Below are 19,209 nucleotides of genomic sequence, written 5' to 3' on the forward strand. Positions count from 1 at the left end.
TTTTGGATGGGGTTGTTTGTATTTTTGTTATTGAGCTGCATGAGCTGCTTGTAAATTTTGGAGATTAATCCTTTGTCAGTTGCTTCATTTGCAAATGTTTTCTCCCATTCTGAGGGTTGTCTTTTGGTCTTGGTTATGGTTTCCTTTGCTGTGCAAAAGCTTTGAAGTTTCATTACGTCCCATTTGTTTATTTTTGTTTTTATTTCCATTACTCTAGGAGGTGGGTCAGAAAGGATCTTGCTGTGATTTATGTCATAGAGTGTTCTGCCTATGTTTTCTTCTAAGAGTTTGATAGTTTCTGGCCTTACATTTAGGTCTTTAATCCATTTTGAGCTTATTTTTGTGTATGGTGTTAGGGAGTGATCTAATCTCATACTTTTACATGTACCTGTCCAGTTTTCCCAGCACCATTTATTGAAGAGGCTGTCCTTTCTCCACTGTACATTCCTGCCTCCTTTATCAAAGATAAGGTGTCCATATGTGCGTGGGTTTATCTCTGGGCTTTCTATCCTGTTCCACTGATCTATCTTTCTGTTTTTGTGCCAGTACCATACTGTCTTGATTACTGTTGCTTTGTAATATAGTCTGAAGTCAGGGAGCCTTATTCCTCCAGCTCCTTTTTTCGTTCTAAAGATTGCTTTGGCTATTCGGGGTCTTTTGTGTTTCCATACAAATTGCGAAATTTTTTGTTCTAGTTCTGTGAAAAATGCCAGTGGTAGTTTGATAGGGATTGCATTGAATCTGTAGATTGCTTTGGGTAGTAGAGTCATTTTCACAATGTTGATTCTTCCCATCCAAGAACATGGTATATCTCTCCATCTATTTGTATCATCTTTAATTTCTTTCATCAGTGTCTTATAATTTTCTGCATACAGGTCTTTCGTATCCTTAGGTAGGTTTATTCCTAGATATTTTATTCTTTTTGTTGCAATGGTAAATGGGAGGGTTTTCTTGATTTCACTTTCAGATTTTTCATCATTAGTATATAGGAATGCCAGAGATTTCTGTGCATTAATTTTGTATCCTGCTACTTTACCAAATTCATTGATTAGCTCTAGGAGTTTTCTGGTAGCATCTTTAGGATTCTCTATAGTATCATGTCATCTGCAAACAGTGACAGCTTTACTTCTTCTTTTCCAATTTGGATTCCTTTTATTTCCTTTTCTTCTCTGATTGCTGTGGCTAAAACTTCCAAAACTATGTTGAATAAGAGTGGTGAGAGTGGGCAACCTTGTCTTGTTCCTGATTTTAGTGGAAATGCTTTCAGTTTTTCACCATTGAGGATGATGTTTGCTGTGGGCTTGTCATATATGGCTTTTATTATGTTTAGGAAAGTTCCCTCTATGCCTACTTTCTGGAGGGTTTTTATCATAAATGGGTGTTGAATTTTGTCGAAAGCTTTCTCTGCATCTATTGAGATGATCATATGGTTTTTCTCCTTCAATTTGTTAATATAGTTTATCACATTGATAGATTTGCGTATATTGAAGAATCCTTGCATTCCTGGAATAAACCCCACTTGATCATGGTGTATGACCCTTTTAATGTGCTGTTGGATTCTGTTTGCTAGTATTTTGTTGAGGATTTTTGCATCTATGTTCATCAGTGATATTGGCCTGTAGTTTTCTTTCTTTGTGACATCCTTGTCTGGTTTTGGTATCAAGGTGATGGTGGCTTCGTAGAAGGAATTTGGGAGTGTTCCTCCCTCTGCTATATTTTGGAAGAGTTTGAGAAGGATAGGTGTTAGCTCTTCTCTAAACGTTTGATAGAATTCACCTGTGAAGCCATCTGGTCCTGGGCTTTTGTTTGTTGGAAGGTTTTTAATCACAGTTTCAATTTCAGTGCTTGTGATTGGTCTGTTCATATTTTCTATTTCTTCCTGATTCAGTCTTGGCAGGTTGTGCATTTCTAAGAATTTGTCCATTTCTTCCAGATTGTCCATTTTATTGGCATAGAGTTGCTTGTAGTAATCTCTCATGATTTTTTTTATTTCTGCAGTGTCAGTTGTTACTTCTCCTTTTTCATTTCTAATTCTATTGATTTGAGTCTTCTCCCTTTTTTTCTTGATGAGTCTGGCTAGTGGTTTATCTATTTTGTTTATCTTCTCAAAGAACCAGCTTTTAGTTTTATTGATCTTTGCTATCGTTTCCTTCATTTCTTTATCATTTATTTCTGATCTGATTTTTATGATTTCTTTCCTTCTGCTAGCTTTGGGGTTTTTTTGTTCTTCTTTCTCTAATTGCTTGAGGTGCAAGGTTAGGTTGTTTATTCGAGATGTTTCCTGCTTCTTAAGGTGGGCTTGTATTGCTATAAACTTCCCCCTTAGAACTGCTTTTGCTGCATCCCATAGGTTTTGGGTCGTTGTGTCTCCATTGTCATTTGTTTCTAGGTATTTTTTTATTTCCTCTTTGATTTCTTCAGTGATCACTTCATTATTAAGTAGTGTATTGTTTAGCCTCCATGTGTTTGTATTTTTTACAGATCTTTTCCTGTAATATCTAGTCTCATGGCGTTGTGGTCGGAAAAGATACTTGATACAATTTCAGTTTTCTTAAATTTACCAAGGCTTGATTTGTGACCCAAGATATGATCTATCCTGGAGAATGTTCCATGAGCACTTGAGAAAAATGTGTATTCTGTTGTTTTTGGATGGAGTGTCCTATAAATATCAATTAAGTCCATCTTGTTTAATGTATCATTTAAAGCTTGTGTTTCCTTATTTATTTTCATTTTGGATGATCTGTCCATGGGTGAAAGTGGGGTGTTAAAGTCCCCTACTATGAATGTGTTACTGTTGATCTCCCCTTTTATGGTTGTTAGTATTTGCCTTATGTATTGAGGTGCTCCTATGTTGGGTGCATAAATATTTACAATTGTTATATCTTCTTCTTGGATCGATCCCTTGATCATTATGTAGTGTCCTTCTTTGTCCCTTTTAATAGTCCTTATTTTAAAGTCTATTTTGTCTGATATGAGAATTGCTACTCCAGCTTTCTTTTGGTTTCCATTTGCATGGAATATCTTTTTCCATCCCCTTACTTTCAGTCTGTATGTGTCTCTAGTTCTGAAGTGGGTCTCTTGTAGACAGCATATATAAGGGTCTTGTTTTTGTATCCATTCAGCCAATCTGTGTCTTTTGGTGGGAGCATTTAGTCCATTTACATTTAAGGTAATTATCGATATGTATGTTCCTATTTCCATTTTATATATTGTTTTGGGTTCGCTACTATAGGTCATTTCCTTCTCTTGTGTTTCGTGTCTAGAGAAGTTCCTTTAGCATTTGTTGTAAAGCTGGTTTGGTGGTGCTGAACTCTCTCAGCTTTTGCTTGTCTGTAAAGGTTTTAATTTCTCCATCAAATGTGAATGAGATCCTTGCTGGGTAGAGTAGTCTTGGTTTCAGGCTATTCTCCTTCATCACTTTCAGTATGTCCTGCCACTCCCTTCTGGCTTGTAGGGTTTCTGCTGAGAGGTCCGCTGTTAACCTTATGGGGATTCCCTTGTGTGTTATTTGTTGTTTTTCCCTTGCTGCTTTTAATATGCTTTCTTTGTATTTAATTTTTGACAGTTTGATTAATATGTGTCTTGGCGTGTTTCTCCTTGTATTTATCCTGTATGGGACCCTCTGTGCTTCCTGGACTTGATTAACTATTTCCTTTCCCATATTAGGGAAGTTTTCAACTATAATCTCTTCAAATATTTTCTCAGTCCCTTTCTTTCTTTCTTCTTCTTCTGGAACCCCTATAATTCGAATGTTGGTGCGTTTCATGTTGTCCCAGAGGTCTCTGAGACTGTCCTCAGTTCTTTTCATTCTTTTTTCTTTATTCTGCTCTGCAGTAGTTATTTCCACTACTTTATCTTCCAGGTCACTTATCCGTTCTTCTGCCTCAGTTATTCTGCTATTGATCCTATCTAGAGTGATTTTAATTTCATTTATTGCATTGTTCATCGTTGCTTGTTTCATCTTTAGTTCTTGTAGGTCCTTGTTAACTGTTTCTTGCATTTTGTCCATTCTACTTCCAAGATTTCGGATCATCCTTACTATCATTATTCTGAATTCTTTTTCAGGTAGATTGCCTATTTCCTCTTCATTTGTTAGGTCTGGTGGGTTTTTATCTTGCTCCTTCATCTGCTGTGTGTTTTTCTGTCTTCTCATTTTGCTTATCTTACTGTGTTTGGGGTCTCCTTTTTGCAGGCTGCAGGTTCGTAGTTCCCGTTGTTTTTGATGTCTGTCTCCAGTGGCTAAGGTTGTTTCAGTGGGTTGTGTAGGCTTCCTGGTGGAGGGGACTAGTGCCTGTGTTGTGCTGGATGAGGCTGTATCTTGTCTCTCTAGTGGGCAGGTTCACGTCTGGTGGTGTGTTTTGGGGTGTCTGTGGCCTTATTCTGATTTTAGGCAGCCTCTCTGCTAATGGGTGGGGTTGTGTTCCTGTTTTGCTAGTTGTTTGGCATAGGTTGTCCAGCACTGTGGCTTGCTGGTCGTTGAGTGAAGCTGGGTGCTGGTGTTAAGATGGAGGTCTCTGGGAGATTTCCGCTGTTTAATATTATGTGGAGCTGGGAGGTCTCTTGTTGACCAGTGACCTGAAGTTGGCTCTCCTACCTCAGAGGCAGAGCCCTGACTCCTGGCTGGAGCACCAAGAGCCTTTCATCCACACGGCTCAGAATAAAAGGGAGAAAAAGTAGAGAGAATTAGTAGAAGTATGAGGAAAGAAAGAAGGAAAGGAGGAAAGGAAGGAAGGAAGAAAGAAGCAAAGAAGGAAAGAAAGGAGGGAGGGAGGGAGGGAGGAAGGAAGGAAGGAGGGAAAGAAGGAAAAAAAGACAGAAAGAAAGATGATACAGTAAAAATAAAATAAAGTATAATATAGTTATTGAATTAAAAAATATTTAGAAAAAAAAAAAAGGGACGGATAGAACCTTAGGACAAATGTTGGAAGCAAAGCTATACAGAGAAAATCTTACACAGAAGCATACACATACACCTTCACAAAAAGAGGTAAAGGGGGAAAAATCATAAATCCTGCTCCCTGAGACCACCTCCTCAATTTGGGGTGATTCGTTGTCTAAAGGAGGGAGGGAAGGAAGGAAAGAAAGAAAGAACGAAGGTAAAGTATAATAAAGTTATTACAATTAAACTTAATTATTAAGAAAAAGAATTTTTAAAAAAAAGTCATGGACGGATAGAGCCCTAGGACAAATGGTGGAAGCTAGAGTATACAGACTAGATGTCACACAGGAGCATACACGTACACCTTCACAAAAAGAGGAAAAGGGAAAAAAATCATAGATTTCGCTCCTAAATTCCACCTCTTCAATTTGGGATCATTCCTTGTCTATTCAGGTATTCCACAGATGCAGGGTATATCAAGTTGATTGTGGAGCTTTAATCCGCTGCTTCTGTGGCTGCTGGGAGAGATTTCCCTTTCTCTTCTTTGTTTTCACAGCTCACAGGAGCTCAGCTTTGGATTTGGCCCTGCCTCTGCGTGTAGGTCGCTGGAGGGCGTCTGTTTTTTCGCTCAGGACGGGGTTAAAGGAGCCGCTGATTCGGGGCCTCCGGCTCACTCAGGCCGGGGGTTGGGGGATGGGGGTAGAAGGGGCACTACGTGCGGGGCGGGCCTGCAGCTGCAGAGGCAGCGTGACGTTGCGGCAGAGGCCGGCGTGACGTTGCACCAGCCTGAGACCCGCCGTGCGTACTCCCGGGGAAGTTGTCCCTGGATCCCGGGAACCTGGCAGTGGCGGGCTGCACAGGCTCCGCGGAAGAGGGGTGTGGAGAGTGACCTGTGCTCGCACACAGGCCCCTTGGTGGCGGCAGCAGCAGCCTTAGCGTCTCCCGCCCGTCTCTGGGGTCCGCGGTTTTAGCCGCGGCTCGCGCCCGTCTCTGGGGTTTGCGCTTTCAGCCGCGGCTCGCGCCCGTCTCGGGGGCTCGCGCCCTCAGCCGCGGCTCGCGCCCGTCTCTGGAGTTCCTTTAAGCAGCGCTCTTAAACCCCTCTCCTCGCGCACCAGGAGACAAATAGGGAAGAAAAAGTCTCTTGCCTCTTCGGCCGGTGCAGGCTTTTCCCCGAACTCCCTCCCGGCTAGTCGTGGTGCACTAACCCCTTCAGGCTATGTTCAAGCCGCCAACCCCAGTCCTCTCCCTGAGCTCCGTCCAAAACCAAAACCCGAGCCTCAGCTCGCAGCCCCGCCCGCCCCGGCGGGTGAGCAGCAAGCCTCTCGGGTTGGTGAGTGCCGGTCGGCACCGATCGTCTGTGCAGGAATCTCCCCGCTTTGCCCTCCGCACCCGTCGCTGTGCACCACTCCGCGGTCCCGAAACTCCCCCCTCTGCCTCCCGCAGTCTCCGCCCGCGGAGGGGCTTCCTAGTGTGTGGAAACTTTTCCTCCTTCACAGCTCCCTCCCACTGGTGCAGGTGCCGTCCTTATTCTTTTGTCTCTGTTTTTTCTTTTGCCCTACCCAGTTACGTGGGGAGTTTCTTGCCTTTTGGGAGGTCTGAGGTCTTCTGCCAGCCTTCAGTAGGAGTTCTGTAGGAGTTGTTCCACGTGTGGATGTATTTCTGGTGTATCCGTGGGGAGGAAGGCGATCTCCGCGTCTTACTCTTCCGCCATCTTCAAGGTCCCCCCCGCAAGGATCTATTTTAGATAGAACAGTTTTGCCTCACCTAGGCTGTTGTGTTTGTGATCTGGATATGGGAATCCGGGCATTGTCTATGTAAAAATGGGATTTAATGTCATGGGAACGAATGAGATCACTTAGGACGAGGGGACAAGGAGAAGAGAAGATGAATGAAATTGGGAGAATGTGGTCACAGAAGCCCAGAGAACAGCATTTCAAGAGAGAAAGGTCTAACTGAATATCAGGGCCCTTCACTGAATTCAACATGGAGGCCATAAGCAGCCTTGCACAGAGCAGTTTCTGTGATACAGGGAGATGGCAGCCGGGTTAGAGTGGGTTGAAGATACATTCAGAAGTGCGTGTGGTTCTTTCAAGACTTACACTAGAGGCTTGAATTCAAGAGAAGGTTTTCTTTTTGTTTCTTTTTTCCTTTATGCTTTTTGTAGCACAGAAAGTATAGCAAATTAGTATGCTACTGGGAATGATTGAATGGGAAGGATACTAAGAAACATGAAGTTGGGAAGCTGGGTATACTACACGGGAACCTCTGTTTCCATAGAGCGCGTTCCTGTTGATCAGGCAGGAATGGACTTTCTTACTGAGCATTAAGGACCTCCCAGAATCTCCAGGAGAGATAGTCGAGCTTGGAGACTCTCCCTCCAAGGAAAGACCTTCCAAACACACTGAGGAGCTCTGTAGCGCAGCCCACTGCTGCCTGTCGTAGAAGCCAGGCCCACACTCTCAAGCTGGGCTTGAAAGACCTGAATTAACTTTCTCTGATGCCCCTGAGACCCAGATGCTTTTGCCATCAACCTCAACAAAAATGAAGCATGCAGGGGTCCTGCTTCCTGTCTGCCATCTCCCAAATGGACCACAGGGGGAAAATGCCCACGTCGCTTGTTTAGCCTGGTGCAGATTATTCATGCATAGGAGTGAAAGAGGTGCGATTAAAAGGCCAAAAATTAATTAGCTTTTATATGTGGATGTTCTCAGTGGGATGTTCGTTTAACACTGCCTGAACTATTTAACTCTTTCTTTAAGCAGATTTAACTTTTTCTGTTTTCAGTGTTGGACTCTGATAACCGTTTAGCATTCAATAGTGTGAAACAGTCCCCCCCCATGTAATATAAGAGAACTCAGTTTCTCTTATATGAAAGTCGTCTTTCTGTTGTTATAAAAATGGGTTAAATGAAAAACTTACGGTCTTAAAATGCCCCATTTTGTAAATGTATGTTTGTAGATAATCTTGAATACAGTGAAGACCTGTTTTATAAAGTCACTAATTGTGGTATTAAATCAGTGTAAGTTCTATAGGTTGGCTTACATCGGAATATTAAAACTAATTTTGTATGGCATACTTTCATAATCTGTATAAGATTTGGTGACATTGTGTGAAATATTCAAACTAGATTCCCTGTCTGTCAGTGAATTTTGAGGGCTGTTCCGTTATAAGGAAATGTCATAGCGCCAAGTTTTGCCATGTCTGGGGGAGGAGAGGTTGATAGAAAAACTCTACGTAACCCTCTTCTTCCAAGAAGCTCAGAGAGAAAGTACCAGGCAGCAAATGGTATCTTAGGCAGAAAACTCACACTTTTACAATGTGTACTCTGAACAATGAGAGTCCAGTAGGATTTAGCCAGGGATAAAACCTGCTCATGGTCAGCCAGCCAAGCAGGCAGCCAGAATATTTCAAAGCATATATATATATATATATATATATATATATATATATATATATGTTTTTATTTTTATTTTATTTGGTTTTACCAATATATATATTGGTTTTTAAATCACTGAATTTGTGGTAATTTTAATTTATTTTTTGTATCTTTATTGGAGTATAATTCCTCTACAATGTTGTGTTAATTTCTGCTGTACAACAAAGTGAATCAGCTAGATGTATACACATATCTCCATATCCGCTCCCTCCCACCCTCCCTATCCCACCCCTGTAGGTGGTCACAAAGCATCGAACTGATCTCCCTGTGCTACGCGGCTGCTTCCCACTAGCTATCTGTTTTACATCAAAGCATACTGATGTGTTCATAGAACTCAGCTTATTTCTGTCTTTAAATGTAAACATCTACAGATACAAAAACTAATGACTTTGTACAAAAAGAAATAAGGGCCCTGGGTGGACAAAGCAAATATTCCAGTAGAGAAGAGTAAGGAGTAAGAATTTGTAGGATGTTGGATCTTAAGAAATCGAGACTAGATAAGCAGGCAGTCGATAGATCCAAATGAATTGATATTTTTGCCAGTTTCTAAAAAAGAGAAACTGGGAGTTCATCCTGGAAGCCATACTACAGTTTTCTGTAATGCATTTACTTAACAATAGTTATTGAGCACATGTTTGCTAGGTCAACAAAACAGATCATGTCCTCGTTCTTAGGGAGTTTACATTCTTGTAGGAGAAGACGAACGTTAAATATATCACATGTGATAAGAATTTTGAGAGAGTAAGCTAGCTAATGTGTACAGAATGAATATGTACCAAGGACCGGGGGCTATGACTGGGCAGACAGGAATGTGGAAGAGAGAAGAAAAGCCCTCTATTAACCCCATGGCACTAATTTTTCAGTGTTGTGAAAACAGTGTTTCATATGCCCTCCTACTCCTTTCCGCATACACCTCAGGAAAGTTACAGGAGGCAGATCTTGGAGAAAATTGTATGATCTGGCATGTTCGTCATGCTCTCTCTTTGAATGGCTTGTTTAATCAAGGATGGCTGGTGGCACTGCTGCCCCAAGGAGAATAGGGACTATAGTAGAAAGAGTGCTTCTCTTTCCAGCGCTGACCTGTGTGCTAAAGGGCCATTCGTAGTCCTTCCAACAATGCTAATCATTTTTCATTCTCACTCTCCAGCCCCACCTCAACCCTGAAACATTTAGAGGAAAAGACAGCTAAGACCAAAGGCAGAATGGAAGCAAAGTCTCAGATGCTTGGTACTTTGGGGGAACTGTAAGAAGTCTAGTGGGACCAAAGACGAATTTGATTTTTCCTTATCACCTTCTGTCTTTATTATAAAATATACTTTGAATTTTCATTTGACTGTTGAGATTTTTCCTGGATCTCTCATCTTTGGGCGACTTCACGTCATTCGTAATTTCTACTCTAAATATCCTTAGAGGTACTATGAGTAAACCTCTTGAATTTACTCATAGTAACTTTAACAGAAGGTACAGTAAGTAGCCTTACCTCTTAAGTTCACTCATCCATCAGATGTGCTAAATGGCAGGCACTGTGCTAGACCCTCTGTGTACAAAGCTGAGTTAGACAAAGATGATTTTTGCCATTTCCTTTAAGCTGAGCTCACCAAGAAAAAAAGTCAAATAATTAGTGTAATGGGATAATGAACTTCAATAGAACGTTATTTCAGAGGCATAGAGTATAGAATACTTAACTCTTTAACAGATGTTGACCCAGTGGGAGGACCCAGGCAGCCTGTGTTTCCTTGTCTCCTGGGTCTTCTGGTTTCTGGCTGGCTTTGGGCAATGGGAGACACTGGGGAGATATGGAAGGCGGGAGTGAGGCAGACCTTGGGGTATTTCTTTTCCCCACACTGTACCTCGGATGGTGGCTCTGGAAGCAGCTAGATCTCCTCTGTGGCTCCAGCTCCTACAAGCCAGCCCCTTCTTCCATGGTCTCAGCTTCTGGGTGAAGTGCATTATGGTTCCAGTCCTTGCTGCGTGGCTTTTGCTCTACATTCTGGCGATGCCACCTTGCCTGTTGTGTCCCCAGCTGGAGAGGTAATAGTCTTTTTGCCTTTGCTCTTCTTTGGGTTGCCTCTTCATCCCCTGTATGACTTCTGAACTCTTATTACTGGGTAAACGTCCTCTGTTGAAATGCCTAGAGTAGTGACTGATAGTATCAAATGCTTTGTTCAAAGCGCTGTGCCTTTCTGATGAGTACAGACAATATTCTAGGTCAGAAAGAAATGAACTTTATGCAGAGGCTCTACCTTTGGTAGAGCATATTGAGAAATTTTATTTCTCTCCCATTGAAATGGTCTTCCTTATTTTTCCTACTGCATCTTCATCAATCCTTGCTGCCCTGTCCTCGAAATGCCCTTAGACTATGTTACTTTTACTTACCTTTTCTGAGATAGTACTTCCTAATCGTGTGTTCCACTGGTACTGCCGTCATATTCATTTAGCCACCTGGGACGTCAGGGATGTGCCTCTGGCCTTGCTGGTCTCTAACCGTAGTCTTCTTTCACCTTTAGTGTTCTCAGTGATGGTATTCATATTTGGCTGAAAGCTTTCCTGCCTCTCTACAGGTCCTAAGTTTTGTACCACCAAAGTACCACTTTGTGACCTCACGAGTAGATTGGGGAAAACTTGCCTACTGGGGCTCCTTATCGTGTAATTCACTTCACAGCCATTCTAATGACTATCATAATGTCAGAACAGAAAGAATCTAGAACAAGCTGGGGGAAGACTTGAGTTGTTTTTCTGGCTCTCTGATGCAGGGCTGGCTGAACTGATACATGACATGCAGAGAAAGAAAGAAAAAAGTACCAAAATATCTGCCCTCCCACCTCACTGAGTTGTTCCGAAGGCCAAAAATATAGTTTAATAGGATAATATTAGTCAGCTGCTTGACTTAAATATGCTATTAAATTAATTTGATTCTGTAAGGTGGTAGTAATTCCAGGTGAGAGAACTCAGGCTGAGAAAGGCCACGTGACTTCTCCAAGGTCATATATGGAATAATAGTGGATATGGCACACCTGGAATTTCAACCTGTTGGCTTGCCTTCAGTGTTCATGTTCTTTCCCTTCTACCTGGATGCCTTTGGATGTGAAAAGATGATTCATCAAAGTGTGTTCAGAAAAAAACATATGTGCTATACAAATGCTGGAGCAGAGCAGTAGACGTTATCATCCTTTGAATTAAGGCTGTCACATACCAGAGAAAATAACCAGCAGATTAATTGTTCTCTCTAACAGCTGGCATACTTAACAACCTTCTGAGCTATTTCCTTTGAGTGAAAGCATTTTTTATTTTTTAATAATCTATGTTCACGTCACTGTCGTTGGCTCTGCAGCCTTTCTTCTTGGAGTTTTAGCTACAGACTCTGGTGGGGGCAGGAGTCCATTTGATCTCTTGAGCCTGCGTTCAGATCCACAGCACTGTGAATAAAGAGCGAAGCATGCAATAAAACAGTGTGAGGTGACACTTCTCTGCAAATCAAGGTAATCTAGCTGTCAGCTGTTTGCCTGAAAAGTTCAGTGACATGCACTGGCTTAAGTTTTGCTTTTGTTGTATCACAAAAAAGACGCTAAGAACTTTCATACTCAAAGTATGACATACTCAAGTAGTCATTCAAATCTTTTCCATAGCTGTACTGCATTCTGAAAATGTTATGTTGCATTTATGCTACATTTTCACTGGCATTCTGTTTGCTCCGTTATGTTTATTGCTGTTCATTCAGATTATAGTTTCCAGCTGAAGTGTACCACACTAATGGTGTGTGGACATTAAAAGAAATATTTTTTCCCCCCTGGCTGTCTGACATTGTTACATTCTCATTCTATGTATCTTTCTTTTTTGACTGTGCAGAGAAATTAATAAAGATGACCTTTTAGCACAAAATTATGAAAGAGATTGAGCTCATCAATGTGTGCTGTCATAAAAACACCTGCCTATTTTATGACAGTAAAGAGCAGCCTGGCTGTCAGCTTCACCTCGATGAGCATACTCCGCTTGCTTCTTCATTTTGCTGGGAAGACGAGCGGCTGTAGCTTCTAGGACTCCATAATAAAACGTTGATTTCATCAGGACATTTATTAACTCCTGATGACAGAATTGCAAGTCATTTGACCACATTTCTGTTTCTTTTGTCATTTTTGGAATTAGATGAGAAGTGTGGAAACATTACGATTTTCCAGTCCTATTCATTTCTAGGAATTTCATCGAAGACTCTGCCATTATATTTTTAGCAGCGCAGTGTGAAGTGGGCAGTGGAAGAGAGCTGTGTGGAAATAGGGCACAATCTACTTTCTAATTCCTTCGGATTGTCCTGCATGTGCCATTTCTCCACCTAGACACACATCCCTTGTACATTTTGATTTTTATGTTCCCAGGTAACCAAAGTAATCACAGAAGCCGTAGTGTCCATTGGCCAATGCTACCTGACAAGGTGGCAGGTCTTCTCTGGAGCGGTCTATTTCCAGCTGCTGCACTGGAAATAGAGAAATGAAAAAAGGCAGTGGTAACACAGAGGGGCAGGACAAAACTAGAAGAAACCGCGAGGCATTTCTGGAGTGATTGTTCAAAGGTTAACAAAGAAGGCGCTGACCAGGAGAAAATAGTAGTCTAGCGCAAGGATCAGCAAACCGTCTGTAAAGGGCCGGATAGTAAAAATTTAGGCTTTCAGGCCCTACACTCTGTTGCAACTATTCTACTTTATCATTTTCTTGTGAAAACAGCTATAGACGTTACATAAACGAAATGAATGCATCTTTGGCCAATTAGCAGACTTCGAGTTTATGTTTCTGTGAAATAATTCTATAAACTTAGACCATTTGTAAGGAGGTGGGAGTAGAGAGAGCAGTGCCCGATTAACATATTATAGTTCCCCCAAGTATTTTGAGTGGAGATTTGGCAGTAATTGTGCCACATCCTAAGCATGAGTGACCAGGGTCCTTAGAACAATATGAAGGTTTGGGTGTTTATTTTTAGAGCGTCCTATTTATAACACATTTACTGATATGTAATTACCTCCTAAATGATTTTCCGACTTTTAGTCCCTCCGTCCTCCTGATGTCTCAAATTGTCTCCAGAGTTTGAGTTTGAGAACTATTTGACTTAATCTTCTTAATATCTCTTCATCACCTACAGAATAAAATATTATTTCTTTAGCCTGTCATTCAAGACTTTCACAATTTGAACCCAACCTGTCTTCCTGGTTTTATCTCTGGCCTCTCCCATATCTTAAGTTCTTGCCATAAAGTGGTTTTTGCCACTCCTCTGAGCACAGTCTGACCTCTCCACTTCTCAGCTGTCGTCACCTGATCCCTCTGTGCCTTCTGCTTTGTCTACTTTTGAAAAATCTACCTGTATCTTAGTCTCCAAAGAAGGTAATGATACCACAGTGCCATATATAATTATATGACTAATTACTTAAAATACTAGGAAATTTATCTTTGCAAATATATGAAAACTTAGGCTTCTATTTAATAACAAAACCAGAGAGCTCCAAATTAGAGCAATTTAGAGTGTCAAATTTGACCCAATGAGCTCAGAAGGTATAATAAAGATATCATACTGATTTCTGCAAATTGCAGTTTTTAATCTAACACTTTTCCAGCGTGAAACCACCCCCTTGTGAGGACTATTAACTCAAGTTATTCAGACTGGAATGATTTAATATTACTGCTGTTTGAAGTTTAAATAATAGTAACAATAATAACATGTACATACAGCTATATTGAATAGTAACAATACAAAGAGCTAGGAACACGCAGGCCTGTAACCAAATAACACTTACCCTGCAAAATAAATCTGGGTTAATGATGAAACTTATCTTCTCCTCTCCCCACTCCTAAATAACTTAAACATACAAACAAAATAATCCCAAAGAGCAAAATGTTAGCATTGAATTGCAATGTCTTTTATAACACATCCCTTCTTACCTAGCTAATGTAATTTTGATTTTTCTCAATCCATATATCACTCATTAGAGTTGCTAATAAAGTCCTTATACTAGTAATATTTCTTTGTGGGACGTTCCTGCCCACTGAAACATGTAGTCCACAGCACAGCGAGTAGAAAGCAGGATCCATGTTATTTGTTTCCTCCTTTCAGATGTTCCTGGGAAGAACAATATCTATTTAACAGTCATTTTAAGTAAATGAGAATTTATGTACAGGGATTGGAATAATATATGAATCTCATCTAGGGTATATACTCAAGATAATATACCTAGAAATATTTCCACGACATATAGTAGATACAATAAAACAAGAAAACAGTTCTTCCTATTTCTACATTAGTTCCAATCAATACAGTTGCTGTCGTAAAGCTTTATTTTAGCGTTTTAAGACCCAGGGCCTTAGCCTGTACACTTTCATTCCTGGTGGCTTTGGTCAAAGGAAGCATGTTGCTTTGAATCTCAAAGCCTTGGAAACGTTAAGATCCACTGCTATCCCTCTGCAGCCAATAAGTACAGATGAAAGGTCAGGGAAGCTGCAGTTTTCTGAATCCCATAACCAAATACCATGATTCTTTATCACTTTGCTGGCAGGACTTGATTCAGAGGTGAGAAAATCTGTTTAAAAATAACTTATTTTGTTGTTCAGACAGACCAAAGAAGGTATATTATGTAATTGTATGTCTGCCAAACAGGGAAAATCAAGGGCAAATTTGGAAGGAAACAGTGAAACAAAGAGATGATAAACTGTTAAGCATAACAAGTTAGGAAGCCTTTAGTCACTAGGAAGAAGAGTTGAGAGAGGAGAGGGAAGGGGCGGGGAGAACTGAAAAACATGGCGGGACCTGAAATGGGTGGGGACAGGTGGTTAGTGGGAGGCCCAGTGAGGTTTAAGTATTATATGTATATATCACTACAGACAGGTCTTTTCTGACTCTATGTCTACAAAATGGTGGAACATCAGTGCCCCAGCTGTTGGTTCCATGGCACAATGCAATTGGTCCAACTTGGGTCTGTGTTACCTCTGGCCAATCAACTATATGATACAGGGTAAAGTAATATGAAAAAGATGGTCACAGACCCTCTGTGTGATCTGATGTGACTACATGCCTCAAAATATTTCTGCCCAAATTCTGCACTTAGGATAGTGACTAGCACATGGAAGTGATAAAAGTCCTTGCTTTCTAGTAATTTCCCTCATCTTGGAAATGCATGTTATTAAGAGACAGGGATGAAACTAATAGCTATTATAACATTCTTGCTGTAGCTTTAAAATTAGCCTATTAAGCTAAAAGCTAGAAAGATATCAATGCTCCCTTCAAGGAGTGGTATGAAACAAGCTCACAGATAACTAGAAACAATGGGTACAATGGCAAGAACTATAGGGAAAGATACATTACAGGAGTTGAGCAGAGGAGAAAAAGGGTCACACCTATTTGGTATCGATCAGAAGGCTTCATGAATGTGATGCTATTTGAACTGAACCATGAAAGATGGCTTAGATGATGAAAAATAAAAATAAAAGCAAAAATTGGGAGAGAGAACATTCTAGTTAGAAGGAACTGCATGAAAAAGGACGTGGACGTGGAAAGTTGTCAAATGAGAATTTAGTAAATGATACAGATTGACTAGATCATTAGTTATATAAGAAAATGTTGGGACAGCATATTGGTACAAGGTCTGTTAACTAAATTGTCCAAAGCTTTGGAGAGCAGGTTTTGAAATCCAAATAGGATAAGTTTTATATGTGTCTGCTTGCCTTGATTTTGATCTGAAAATGGTGAAAAGATGACATCTCCTGGAGGGAGGAGTTGCAGGTTATGTCAGAGAGAATCTCCTCCTGTTGGACTTTTTTAGCCCAGCTGGCTGCTAACACAGTAAACAAGGGTAGGAGACGATAAATGTCAGCTTCACTCGACAGACACAACACATATTATTGATCAACAGTAACTGTTGATACCAGATGGCAGGGTCCCCGTGAGATGTTATTGTCAGGAAACTTCAAATAAATTATTTCTATTTAGGCTTCTTGGTAGGAGATTTTGTCATGTTCTGTTGGAATATCACTTTTATACAAATTAAATAGAATATAGAATAAAAGATTCCTCACGGTGCTCTTTAAGAGAAATATACAGGGAAAAGGGAAAAAAGCATTTGAGTTTCTGAACGTCAGCAGGTGAACTCCTCCTTCGAAGGAGTTGAAGGCTGTCCCCCACCTCTCAGAGAACCTGCTGAGGTTGACGTTTCAGAGAAGTGAGTGTCTTTCAACTCAGGTGTAGGAAAACCCTGTTTGATGGAAAGGATTCTTTCCAGAAGTCACAGTAACGCTCAGATTGTTCTTTGGTTTGATGCAAAGGAAGCACCTCAAATTTCTTGAGAATGAAGATGGTACAAAACAACACAAGGGACCATGTAAATAGTGAATAGAGCAAGACTAAACTGAGAGCTGATTGTGATACTGGTGGAGAAAGGTCCTTTGACTTTCCCCACACAAGTAGGCAAAAAGCGCATTTCTGATTTGAAACTGGGAGTGTGAGGATAATCTTTTTAATTTTGAGAATCACCCCCAAATCATATAGGAAAACCAGAAATAGCAATGTAATCTCTATCTCCTGTGAAACAAGAGAGAGCTGGGACTTGGGCTCTAAACCTGGAGGAAGGGTTGCTTGAAGCTGGGATGTCAAATGAGGTAGAGGGGAGACCGAGAGAGGAGAGCTGCACTGCAGAGCTCAGAGCTCTAACTAGTCCACCTTGAGTACAAAACCACCATCTCTGCTTTACAGCAAGAATCTAGAGACCCCAGAAGCTCCTTTCTATATAAATAAACCTTGTGAAAAAATCTAGTCCAGAAAAAACTGCTTTAAAATATGAATAATAATCAGAGCCAGAGAAATTAGCACTATATATAAATGATACCATAAGGCAAAGGAGTAAAGTAATGTGAAAACACAAATAGCAAAGAATTATCATAATACCATTGTCATAAAATAAATGATAATTGTTTAATTGTGAGCAAACATATTGTGATGAATTTTAAAAAATAATTTTGAAACAATTTTCAGTATAAAATAAGAGCTCAGGGAAGACGTGCAACAACAGAAGATGGAATATGGAGCTTTTAGGAAACAAATAAAAGAAAAATGAATTATAGAAATCAAAACCATAAGAATAAAGAAAAGTCACTGAAAAAAACATATTGATTGTCATGGAAGATAATATTGAAAAGAGCAAGCACTGGAGAGAGAATTTTGGATGTGGATTTTAGGCCAAAGGAGTGAACATAATGCACAGTGATGCCTCTGACAAGAACTGAAACAATGGAACAGACTCATGTTTAAACATAATTATAGAACATCTTTCAGAGATTAAAATTAAACATGAAGGATTGGTGAGCTATTCTAAAGTTACAAATATAAATGAGAGATTTATTTTCAAAGTGATAGGGGTTGAGTGGGGGAAAGATGGATATGAGCTGAACCATAATATAGTATAGCAATAAAAATCAGTGATAAACAGGAAAATAGGTGATACTGATTATGTAGAGCTGTGCTGACCGATACAGTAGCCATAGTCATATGTGGCAATTTAACCTTCATTAAAATAAATGTAAATTTAAGTTTCAGATCTTTAGTCTCACTAGCCACATTTCAGGTGTTCACTAGCCACATGTGACTAATGCCCATCATATTAGACAGTACATACATAGACTATCTGTAATCATAGAATCACAGAATCATGCATGCTACAACATGGATGGATCTTGGGGACATTATGCAAAGTGAAATAGGCCAGTCACAAAAGAACAAATGCCGTATGCATCCACTTACATGAGGCACCTAGAGTAGTCAAATTCATAGAAAGAGAAAGTAAAATCTTGGTTGCCAAGGGCCCGGGGGAGAATGGAATGGGGAGTCATTGTTTTAGGTACAGAGTTTCAGTTTTGCAAAATGAAAAGAGTTCTGGAGATGGATGGTGGTGATGGTTGTACAACAATGTATTTAATACCATCAAATCCTTCACTTAAAAATGGTTAAGATGGTACATGTGTATTTTAACAATTGAAAAAGTAAAAAATAAACACATAAAAAGCCAAAAAGCAAGTTTAACCTGCAAATTAAAAACTTTTAGCATGTTGAGGGAAAATTGACACAGAACATCAATAAACTAAAAGTAAAATATCTTTGCAAAGTTAATAGATTTCAAATAATTTGGGGGTTTCCAGGCCAAAAGAACAAGTTGCCTAATAAGGGAAATGTATCAGGCTGGCCTCAGGCTTCCTGTTCAGCAATTGAACATTGCAGATAAATTGTCTACACAGGGCTGGTTGGGCCAGGGGGGATGTGTGACCCAAGAATTTTAACAAGCCAAATGGTAGTTAAACTAAAAGAAGTTGGGGAATATTACTCCAACTAGTTTTAAAATCCAGTTGACTATGTATGAAAGTGTTGCCTTCCTGCTGCCCCAGTCACCCGGTGGCCGGGGATCTGTGTTGTTCTTACATAGCCATTCTGCTAGTTCCCCTATTAACTCTGCTTCCAGTCCTTGAATTCTCTGATCTTCAGATATGTTTGCCCTCCTCTTGCAGATCAAGTTGCCATCCTTATGAGTCTGTGCATTTTGCATTTCCTTTCATTAATGACACAGGCTCTTCTGTAGGGCCCTGCTCTAATAATCGTTGCTTCCATGACTCTCGACCCTTATTAACTCACATTTGGCTTTAATACCTAACTTCAGACTTTAAAGTTTATCTGTCAATTTGTAGAATAAGCATCCCTTAGCCTTGCTTCTTTCTTTTTCTCAACTTCACCTATTATTCTCTGGCTCCTAAGGATGGTTATTTCCTAGTGTGGCCTGTGGCAGGTCTACTAGCAAGTCTGAAACTTGCTTCTTCTGGTTTCCAACACAGTATCGATAGCAACATTGTAAATGGGTTTGGATGAAGATGATCATGATTAC

The sequence above is a fragment of the Phocoena sinus genome, chromosome 12, assembly GCF_008692025.1.
Source record: "Phocoena sinus isolate mPhoSin1 chromosome 12, mPhoSin1.pri, whole genome shotgun sequence".
NCBI classification, from domain to species: domain Eukaryota; kingdom Metazoa; phylum Chordata; class Mammalia; order Artiodactyla; family Phocoenidae; genus Phocoena; species Phocoena sinus.